Genomic DNA, 11,310 nt, shown 5'->3' on the forward strand with positions numbered 1-11,310 from the left:
CAGCTAACTTACGTGTCGACTCAAGTAAAGAGGAATTAGCAGAATTTTTCTCGTATGACTGATGGTTGTGAGGATAGTGATTGGGCTCACCATGGTATGAATCATAACCTTGAAAAGTTTGGCGTTCCCAACCACTATTCCCACCATGGTAATAAAACTGATGATGTCCATATTCAAATTCAGGTCGATGTTCATTGTATTGGCTTCTATCATACCAGCTCGACATTCTTAATTGCAAGGGAATTCTACACAATCACAAACAAGGCTGACTCGACCAAATCAAACCTATAAAATCTAGCAAACAAAAAGCATGATGGCTCCACTTAGATTGTTTCTAGACCAGCTTCTATCTTTCGAAAGAGAATTCGTTACAATTTAAGCAAACCCCTCTGGAATCAATCAGAGTCAAAGTAAGTTGAATTGAGGCGAGGGAAGCTCAGTGGAGCTTTGATACCCAAGGCCTCACCGCTATCACAAGGCGGCGCAGTCACGCATTCAACTCACAGAAACCATCATGAACTTTGAAGTGTGCTTAAAGAGCAACCAATATTTTTCGAACGAGTTTCCTATTAAGCTCGTTACCCTATTGGTCTCGTTCTATTCAAAATTTTAGGCTTAGGTTCGCATTTGGTTTCGTTTTCCTAAGGCGGGCAAGAAGGAAACGGTGATGAAATCCGAGTCCTTATCTTGATTTGGCCAGGCCTTGCCCTTTACTAGGAAATTAAAAACAGTCAAAATTCGTCCTCAATCAATGAATCACCTTAAGGAATACAGTAACTCGCTTACAGGAGATTCGCAAGTGTTTCGACGGACTTACCTCCCGTACCAGACGGGGGATGAACCGTTGAAGTCGACTCGGGCCACGACTCCTATGTCATGTACGAACCCGAGGGGCCGAGACGATATAGTAATCGTCGTCCTTCCTTGCACACAGTTTATATAATTTTTTTTTGTTTAATAATACCCTTCCGTAGGGTTAAAAAAAAGAAATAAAGTCCAATTGTTTAAAGTCCAAAGTTCAAAATAAATAAAAAAAAATTACAGTTTTCCTAACACACTCTAAAAAAAATTAAAAATTAAAAATTAAATCCTAAAATTGTCATTTTTTCTTCTCTTTTCGCTTTAAGCTTTTTCGCTTTTTTTTTGTTTAATAAGATTGTCTCTTGTTCCCCACCAATATGCTTTCACAACGAAACCCTAGCTTTGCCCTAAAAGCTATACAAGAAATCTATATCCGATCTCTTAATCGTTTTAACTTTCTTACAATTCTACAAGGCCTAATTACACATCAATAATCCCTGATCAACATTGATCTCATATATTTCTCAGCTTCCCTCCTACAGATCGACCATCCTCTCTTGTGACCGGATTGATTTTGGAACGGCCATTGTCTTGGTTTAGGCCGGAGTCCTACAGATTGATCTCTCGAATTCAAACACTCCCTTTACAGTATTGTATGTACACCTTTCATCATCCACCACGTGTACAGAAAAAGACACGTGGAAGGCATGCGAAGCGAGACATCAAAACATGATACCAAGCATCTCATCAGAAGATGCCATCGGTCAGCAGATCTGACGGTCAGGGACAGAGGACCACAGAGGTATGATGGCTCAGAGGAGCACCAGATAATACCCCTTGCGTGTTAACGCACCCAATCCCGAGGAAGATCCCAGATCAACGGCCGAGAGGAAGTTTGGCTGACACAGATGTGACCAGACAAAGAGACACTTGTCTGACACGAGCAGACATCCATCTACCCGCATTAAATACCAAAGAGATATACACGTGTCAATCAGCTCGTGGAAGAAGCGAGGATAACCCTTCGTATTCAAGCTCAGGCCGCGGCATACGTCGAAGACCTCTGCGTAGTAGGCACAAAGCACAAGAAGATAAGGTTACAACGGCACCTCAAAGATGGGACCCACGTTCCATCCCTATAAATACCCCTCTCCACTAAGAGAGGAGGGGCAGACCATTTTGGAGAGCAATTAAAGGAGAACATAGGAGAGAGAAATAGGAAGAGTAAGTAATACCCCTACTTCCTCAAACCTATGTATATTATAAAGTCATTCGACTATCTTTGTAACCATTCAGTACATAGTGAAACACCAAACCCCGTGGATGTAGGCCTTAGTGCCGAACCACGTAAATCTGTCTCATTTATATTTCGGCACCTTACATTCAGCGTTAAACTTCATATGCTTTATATTTATACTTGATTCTTGATTTATTTCTTTATACGAACATTATTTATGATAATATTCGACTAGACAATGACAAGCCCGAAGGCTTCGAGTCGATGAATCGATATAATCATCCCATTACACATACGACGTACAATTCTAGAATTAGGATGTATGTGAATATTGTTTGTGAACACGTGGATAGCTTCGTGATTTATGTGTTCACAACTTGGCGCTAGAAACAGGGACTTTGTCCCGGTAAAAGATTTATCTTATCTTGTGATTTCACCTTAAAACGCGCATTATGGTTGTGCCCTATTCTGGGTTCAGCGTGCTTTCAAAAACTTTTTTATTCTGGGTTCAGCGTGCTTTCAAAACCTTTTTTACTCTGGGTTCAGCGTGCTTTCAAAACCTTTTTTATTCTGGGTTCAGCGTGCTTTCAAAACCTTTTTTATTCTGGGTTCATGGTCTTCATTTTCACAAACACCATTTCAAAGCAGACAAACACGCGGCTATCTAACACAGATTTGCACGTGAGGTGTTTTCCTTAACTAAGACTTAATAATCCAGATTCATGAGTCCTCGCGAGGATCTGCCTTTTCAAGAGTTCTTTTTCAAAAGTAGTCTGAAAACAAGATTCATGATCGTTTATTAGAGGATTTGTATTGCAAAAACTAGACCGGTGAAGTCTTTACATTTCTCTTTTATTAAGGCCCTCGGGCAGCTCAATTTCCTTCTATTCCAATATTCTTGCGGGTACGAATGACGCTAACCCGATCCTCGTGGATATTTTTGGTTCTCTTTATTTATTCCCCTATGCAGAAAAAGACTAAAAATGGAAAAAATACTAGAGGCAGGAAAAACCAAAGCCTCATCAAAGGGGACACTGAAGGTTACCTCGGTCATGACCCGAAGCAAGCAGAAAGGAGACAAAGCTAAAACAACTACTCAGAGGCAGGATGCTGCGAAGATCACCTCACCTATGAACACTAACTCCATTGCAGCCGCGGCTCTCAAAGCAGCAGCCACGAAGACTGTTGCGGCCCTCCAGGCTACAGAAGCTAACAAGACTTTGGTTTCAAGCCAAATCCATCAACAAAAAGAGGGGGTGGCAGAATCTATGACACATCAGCCCGCACATCCACCAATCTTCGGAATGCCGTCAACCAGCGGTCAGAATCAAACCATACCAGTGGTTTTAGTACCACGGGTGGAAGCTCAACCAAGGGGACCAAACTTGGAGATACCAACGATTGAAACTGATCCTCGGCCACCCTTAATACACACAGTAGACGAAGGGGGAACTATGGCCGTAGGGGTACAAGATGGAACTCCCAATCAGGGATCAAACCAGTCCCACCGATGGTAGGCTTCTAAAAGGTCCTAAAAATTATCCCCGGCCAAAAACTTGGTGGGCCCGGAGATATGTATAAAATTAAGCGCAATAAAAACGCGGGCCTACAGTAATACCGCAAGTGCACGGTCGTCAGTTGTAGCTCGTGCAAGTACGGGTCGATCCACAGAGATTGGGAGTGATTTGTGTGTTTAGCTATTTTGGGTTCTAGTTTTGCTAATGGGCTTTGAATACCAAAGGGTCTTGAAGTGCACTAGGGTTTGGCCTTAAACTTAGGCTTGGGCTGAACTGGGCCTCAGAGTTGAGTTCAGGCTTTTGGATTAAGCCCACAGTTGACTGGTTTGGGCTTTGGTTTGAGCTGGGCCTGTGGTCTTTCAACAATTTACAATGGGCTTTGAGCCTTGGGTTGAGCTGGGCCTTAATGAAATGGGCTTCAGTTTGTACAAACAATGGACAGTGGGCTTAGAACTGAGAACTAGGCCTTGAACTGGACTGATGGGCTTTTGCTTGGCAGCATGCTTGGCAGCAACAACAGCAGCAGCACAAGGCAAAGAAGAAGGAAAGCAGCAGTACTGCAGCAGCAAAGCTGGAGAAAACAGCAGCAACAGCAGCAGCAGTGCAAAGAAAGCAGCTGCGCAAGCACTGAGTAGCAGGGTAGGTAGATAAAACAAGACAATGAAGACAATGAAGAAACTAAACAACAACAATCAGAGAGCAGTGCAAGTGAACCAAGGCCTAAGCCAAGGACAGGGGAGATGGTGAAGCTAAAATGGTGACAATGCAAGGCCAAGGGAAGAATACATGCATACAAATAGAATGGGAAGAGAATTAGCTTGCTATGAGCACTAATTTCTCCCAATGCTCAATCAACACATTGCATCCTAAGCATACAAAAATGGAATGGCAAGATAATCAGCTTGCTATGAGCACTGATTTCTTCCATTACTCAATCAATTCAGTGCTGCAAAGGCTTCTAGCCTAGCATTAACAGGAACATAACAGGAACATTAACAAAGGAACATTATCAAAGGAACTTATCAACACAATGCATCAAAACAAGCACATTAACAGGGTAAACACTAACAGGATTAACATTAACAGGAACTAAAACAGTGAAAGATTAAATCATTAACAAAACATGAAACAGCACACACATTGAAATTAAACATCAAAACAGGAAATTATCATACAAAAATTAAACATTAGTATCAAAACAGAATTAAAAATAAGAACATTAAATTATAAAAACCCTAAAATTGAACAGTTAAAATTGATCTTGAAATTAACATTAAAATTAAAATTAAATTAAAACTGAAATTTAACCCTAATTGGTTACTTGGTTAATCCAAGAACACCTCAACAGTAATACCCAGCCCTCAATTTATACAAAAAAGGAATGACGAACCCTAATTCCCAAAACCGAGAAAACTAGGGTTAGGGTTTACCTAAAATTCTTCACCCACGTCGACGACCCGTGCTCTCTTCTTGTTCCTCCTGCTCTTCCCATGCTTCTATTGCTTCTTCTTCCATCTCTGTCATGCCTATAACTCTATTTCCCTAATTTCAAAACCCTAAATTTGAGAGGGTTTGTGAAACTAGCGAAATAGGCTAATAGGATGGATGGGTTTCGATGTCTTTGATGTAGGGTGGCTATGGTGTTTGGTGATGAAGCGGCAGTGGCAGAGGTGGTGTTCTGGTGGTGGCAGGACATGGTGTCTCTGCATAGGTGAGGGGGTGGAAGAGAAAATGAGGTCGATGGAGAGGAAGGAGGGGATGTTTGGTTGAGGTTAAATGATTCGGTTGCTAGGGTGTTAGGCGGGATATCAAGGTTCGATGTCCAGCGAAGGTAAGCCACTGGATGCGAAGATGGTAAGTGGATCTAACGGTGAGATAGGAGCATATAGGAGCGACCGTCGGATAAAGGAATACAACAAAAAGGACGGTGAAGATTAGAGTTAGGTGCTGAAGTGTTAAGCGGAAGTATCAAGATTTGATGCGCATGCAAAAGAAGCGACCGTAGGATCTAAATGTGATCTAATCTGAAGGCTTGGAATTTAGGCACTATGGTGTTTGACAAGAACCTCGGATTTTGATGAACATTAATGAATCGACCATTGGATTATGAGATGGATCCAATCTGACGGCTACAAAAGAATGGGTTTGGGTTTTGGAGTTCTGGGCTTGGAAAATGGGTTTAGTTTTGGGAAATAAGTTTGGGCTTGGGATATGTTGAGCCCACTTCTTCTTTAAGAACAAATCTCTTCCTTATTAAGCCCACTTTCTAGCCTTTGGTCTTGCACACAATATTCTTCGCGGTTTCCTTGCGTAATTCTTCCGGCTTTTCACCACTCTTCAGCTCTTTTCCGCTCCGCAAGTCATCCAGACTTTATTTATTACCTAAAAATGCAAAATTAATTAATAAAAATATTTATTCTTGAAAACAATGAAAATACAGAATATGGGATAAAATGTAGAATTAATGCATAAAAGATGAGTTAAATGCCAACAAAAAGGGATAAAAATATACAATATTTGGCACTCATCAAATACCCCCAAACATGAATTTTACTTGTCCTCAAGTAAAACAAAACTAAGGAAATCCTAACTATACCATTGTCGCTGGTCTCTCGAATGCATTTAGCGTATGCACTAAGCCTTTTAAACCACTAAGTGTCCCTAGTGGACGAGTTGAAGTCTCGTGAAGGTTTGCTTAGAACGTACCTACAAAGTTCTAGGTCAAAATATAAGCTCAGATTCCATCAAATGTGACATGTGCAAAACAGTTTAAGCTCACAGCAAAATGGAGATGTCAATCTAGCTATCAAAGGCACAATCCTAGCACTGATAACAAAAAAAAGACATGTGATAAGAGTGTAAAGTGTATCTACACATGTGTAAAGAAAGATCTGAAGTTATGACTACTAATCACCAAGAGATAGTTTCTCAGGCTACGAACCAAGGTCGAAATCTAGCTAGCTGTCCGGACTTTACGAGAATTGTGAATGAGTTGGAGGTATTTCACAATTACTCGCGTTGTACATCAATGGCATACACCCTCCTTGCTTATTACAAAAAAACAACAAAATGACTCTTTACATGACTCTTATTTACATTGACTACTCTCTTTTTATTTTTGGAACAAGAGATGATGGAATTGATAAATACTTGATTTTTTTTGTATTTTTCTGATATTTTTTTTTTTTTTTTTTTTTACAAGGAAACACTTTTGATACATATACAAAAGGAAACAAAAGATTACATGACACTTTGCAAGAGGTAGCCCTTTTTGATGCACCCAGTTAAATTCAATGGTTGTCTTTCTTAATGTAACCTCCACCTTCTATCCCAACCAACCAAAGAACAAGCTAGTCAAGTTTCGTTCAGTATTCTAAAGTGATTGGCAATCGTAAATTCCTATCAAACACCTTGAAGATCGAGGCCATACATGTATTGGTAGATCGTGCGCGTGCAAATTTCTTATCACTATGTGAATTGTGCTAGAATCAGGGTGCCTAAATATCTAGACTAAGACTCCTAATAATTACATATTTGCACAAGAGTCAACATTTCAAGGTAAATGAGCTCCGTTTTTATGATTTTTCATTTTTTTTTTAATTTTTTTGAATTTTGATTATTTAGTCTAGATTTTTGGAATTTTTCAATTTTTTCAAAAAGAAGAAGGAGTTCGTTTTCAATTATGGCATATTATCGTGGTATCTACTCTATACCCCCAAACCTAAACTAAACATTGTCCTCAATGTTTCAAAATATGGAAAGAATTAAAATGCAACATATGGAAAGGGACATGCTGAGTAGAGTAAAAGGAGAGAGAATACCCGATTGTACGGCGAAAGCAGAATTAAAACTCCGTTATTCAAGGCAAAAATCCAACATATTTCAGCCGAGGTCATATTGGATTAGCAAAATATATACAAAAGGAACAAAAGGGTTTTTAAGAAATTTTATCTACTGGATTATATACAAAAATTCACCATACACCAAAAGTCTAAAGAGTTGAGGATCAACCCAAAAGAAAAAGTGTAGAGACATAGAAAGTTTCAAAACACTAAAATTGGACTTAAATGGGAGTGAGAGCGAAAAACCGAATGAATCACCCCTAAACCTAAATTGTTCAACAGGTTTACTTTTAAGCACAAAATCTTTTAATTTTAGGGGTTCAGGATTCAAAAGGTCTAACTCATAATGGACTGTTTTCGGGATGGGCAAAGAAATGCATTCCAACTGTGGCTCTTTAAAAGTGTTATATTTTGAAGCAAAATAGTCCAAGAGGACTTGGGAGGCACACAGTTCCAATCCTAGGTTGGGAATTTTCAGAAAAATCGGTTTGACAATATGGGTACAAACCAAATCTAGGTTGGGTGGAAGGCCATCAGATTGTGACTTAGGTAGAAGAATAGGCATATCATTATCAATCAAATCAAAATCTCCTAACTCATCTACACATGTCACATCATGCTCACAATCATCAATCAAATTGGCAAGATCACAATCAGAATTATCAACATCATCAACAGATTTATTCTCGTGTATCGGCACATCAGGGGAAACATCACATGGAATACTAGAAGAAATATCATGCATTAAGGTCGGGGCAGAGAAGCCCAATGTATTTGAACCCAAAGGTTCCATAACATTTTCAGTATAGACATGTTCTTCTAACATAACATCATAATCATCATCATCATCATGATAGGGATTTTGCAATCTAGGATAATTTTCAATCCTAAGGTCGGAGCTATTACAAGAATAAAACTCTAATTCATGGGGGTGACTCATATCATGTGGTGTTGTTCCTGTTTCCCTAACGTATTCCCATTGATGGGTTTTCTCTGCAATCTCGGCTAAAAAATTCCATGCATCATCCACAGATTTATCAATAAACTCACCATTACACATAGACTCAACCATGGTTCGAGATTTAAAGTCTAGTCCCTCATAGAGGATGACGACAAGTCTCCACTTCTCAATTCCATGGTGCGGACATTCACTCAACAAATCATTAAAACGTTCAAAATAGTGAAAAACAGTTTCCTCATCCAATTGGACAAAACAATTGATACTTTGACGAATAGCGATGGTCCTATGATGTGGAAAAATTTTTTGAAAAATAGGTCTGTGAGTTGGTCCCAAGTGTTGATTGATTGTGGTCTCAAACCGTAAAACCATGTTTTGGCCCTTTCCTTTAAAGAAAATGTAAACAAACGCAATTTCAGAGAGTCTTCGGACATATGATCAGGTTGCATAGTCCGACAAATTTGTTCAAACTCTCTTACATGAGTATAGGGGTTCTCAGAATCGAACCCTCGAAATATAGGAAGTATTTGTATCATGCTTGCATTTATTTTAAAAGGGTTATTGGTTTGAGGTAATACAATACATGATAATGGAATTTTTATTGACGGATACATGTATTCATGGAGAGCATGAGGTTGGCCCATTTTGAAAAGACACAAAGCCCACTATTTGGTTTTAATGGGTTTGGATTTTTGGGAAAATTTTGGTTTTTTGATGGGATATATTTGAAAAAGAAAATTTGGTTTTAAAATGGGAGCAAAGTAGAAATTTGGTTTTAAAATTTGGGAGCAAAAGAAATTTTTTGGTTTTTTGGTTTTTTTTTTTTTTTTTTTTTTTTTTTTTTTTTTTTGGAAAAGAAAATAAAATTTGGTTTTTGAATGGGAGCAAGCCCACTGTTTGTTGTGTGTCTGCTTTGGCTCCGCTTGGTTGAAAACTTTTGGTGGAATTGAGTCCAAAATCTCGGCCTAGAATTTGGGTACTCGGCCCACTAACGAGTTCAACTAGCGTGATCGGTTACAAGCTCAGCTGGGTTTAAAAACCCAGAATACAAAATACAAGTCCAAATTAAACAAGCCCACAAAAATTAAATACAAGCCCACAAATTAAACAAACAAGCCCACAAATAAATTATTACAAACCCAACAGAAAATAAGAGAAGCCCAAAAATTGGCTTTAATATTACATGCCCACAATTAAAAAAATTGGAAGCCCACAATTCGGGTTCTCTTAAATGGGTTACCTTTTAAGCACCAGCTGCTCTGATATTGTTGCAAAAACCCAGTTGGGCTTTGGTTCTTTTCCTTGGTGGCGTCCCAGCAGAGGAAAAACAGGTTCAGATCAGCAGGTCCAACAGCAAATGAAGTGAAGCAGATGCAGATGCAAATGCTATGCAGTGAAATGCAAAAATAGCTAATAAAACAACAAGAAAAACACAGCACCAATCCTCGGCAACGGCGCCAAAAACTTGGTAGGCTTCTAAAAGGTCCTAAAAATTATCCCCGGCCAAAAACTTGGTGGGCCCGGAGATATGTATAAAATTAAGCGCAATAAAAACGCGGGCCTACAGTAATACCGCAAGTGCACGGTCGTCAGTTGTAGCTCGTGCAAGTACGGGTCGATCCACAGAGATTGGGAGTGATTAGTGTGTTTAGCTATTTCGGGTTCTAGTTTTGCTAATGGGCTTTGAATACCAAAGGGTCTTGAAGTGCACTAGGGTTTGGCCTTAAACTTAGGCTTGGGCTGAACTGGGCCTCAGAGTTGAGTTCAGGCTTTTGGATTAAGCCCACAGTTGACTGGTTTGGGCTTTGGTTTGAGCTGGGCCTGTGGTCTTTCAACAATTTACAATGGGCTTTGAGCCTTGGGTTGAGCTGGGCCTTAATGAAATGGGCTTCAGTTTGTACAAACAATGGACAGTGGGCTTAGAACTGAGAACTAGGCCTTGAACTGGACTGATGGGCTTTTGCTTGGCAGCAGGCTTGGCAGCAACAACAGCAGCAGCACAAGGCAAAGAAGAAGGAAAGCAGCAGTACTGCAGCAGCAAAGCTGGAGAAAACAGCAGCAACAGCAACAGCAGTGCAAAGAAAGCAGCTGCGCAAGCACTGAGTAGCAGGGTAGGTAGATAAAACAAGACAATGAAGACAATGAAGAAACTAAACAACAACAATCAGAGAGCAGTGCAAGTGAACCAAGGCCTAAGCCAAGGACAGGGGAGATGGTGAAGCTAAAATGGTGACAATGCAAGGCCAAGGGAAGAATACATGCATACAAATAGAATGGGAAGAGAATTAGCTTGCTATGAGCACTAATTTCTCCCAATTCTCAATCAACACATTGCATCCTAAGCATACAAAAATGGAATGGCAAGATAATCAGCTTGCTATGAGCACTGATTTCTTCCATTACTCAATCAATTCAGTGCTGCAAAGGCTTCTAGCCTAGCATTAACAGGAACATAACAGGAACATTAACAAAGGAACATTATCAAAGGAACTTATCAACACAATGCATCAAAACAAGCACATTAACAGGGTAAACACTAACAGGATTAACATTAACAGGAACTAAAACAGTGAAGGATTAAATCATTAACAAAACATGAAACAGCACACACATTGAAATTAAACATCAAAACAGGAAATTATCATACAAAAATTAAACATTAGTATCAAAACAGAATTAAAAATAAGAACATTAAATTATAAAAACCCTAAAATTGAACAGTTAAAATTGATCTTGAAATTAACATTAAAATTAAAATTAAATTAAAACTGAAATTTAACCCTAATTGGTTACTTGGTTAATCCAAGAACACCTCAACGGTAATACCCAGCCCTCAATTTATACAAAAAAGGAATGACGAACCCTAATTCCCAAAACCGAGAAAACTAGGGTTAGGGTTTACCTAAAATTCTTCACCCACGTCGACGACCCATGCTCTCTTCTTGTTCCTCCTGC

Source organism: Papaver somniferum, unplaced genomic scaffold (genome assembly GCF_003573695.1).
Source record: "Papaver somniferum cultivar HN1 unplaced genomic scaffold, ASM357369v1 unplaced-scaffold_81, whole genome shotgun sequence".
Taxonomy (NCBI): Eukaryota; Viridiplantae; Streptophyta; class Magnoliopsida; order Ranunculales; family Papaveraceae; genus Papaver; species Papaver somniferum.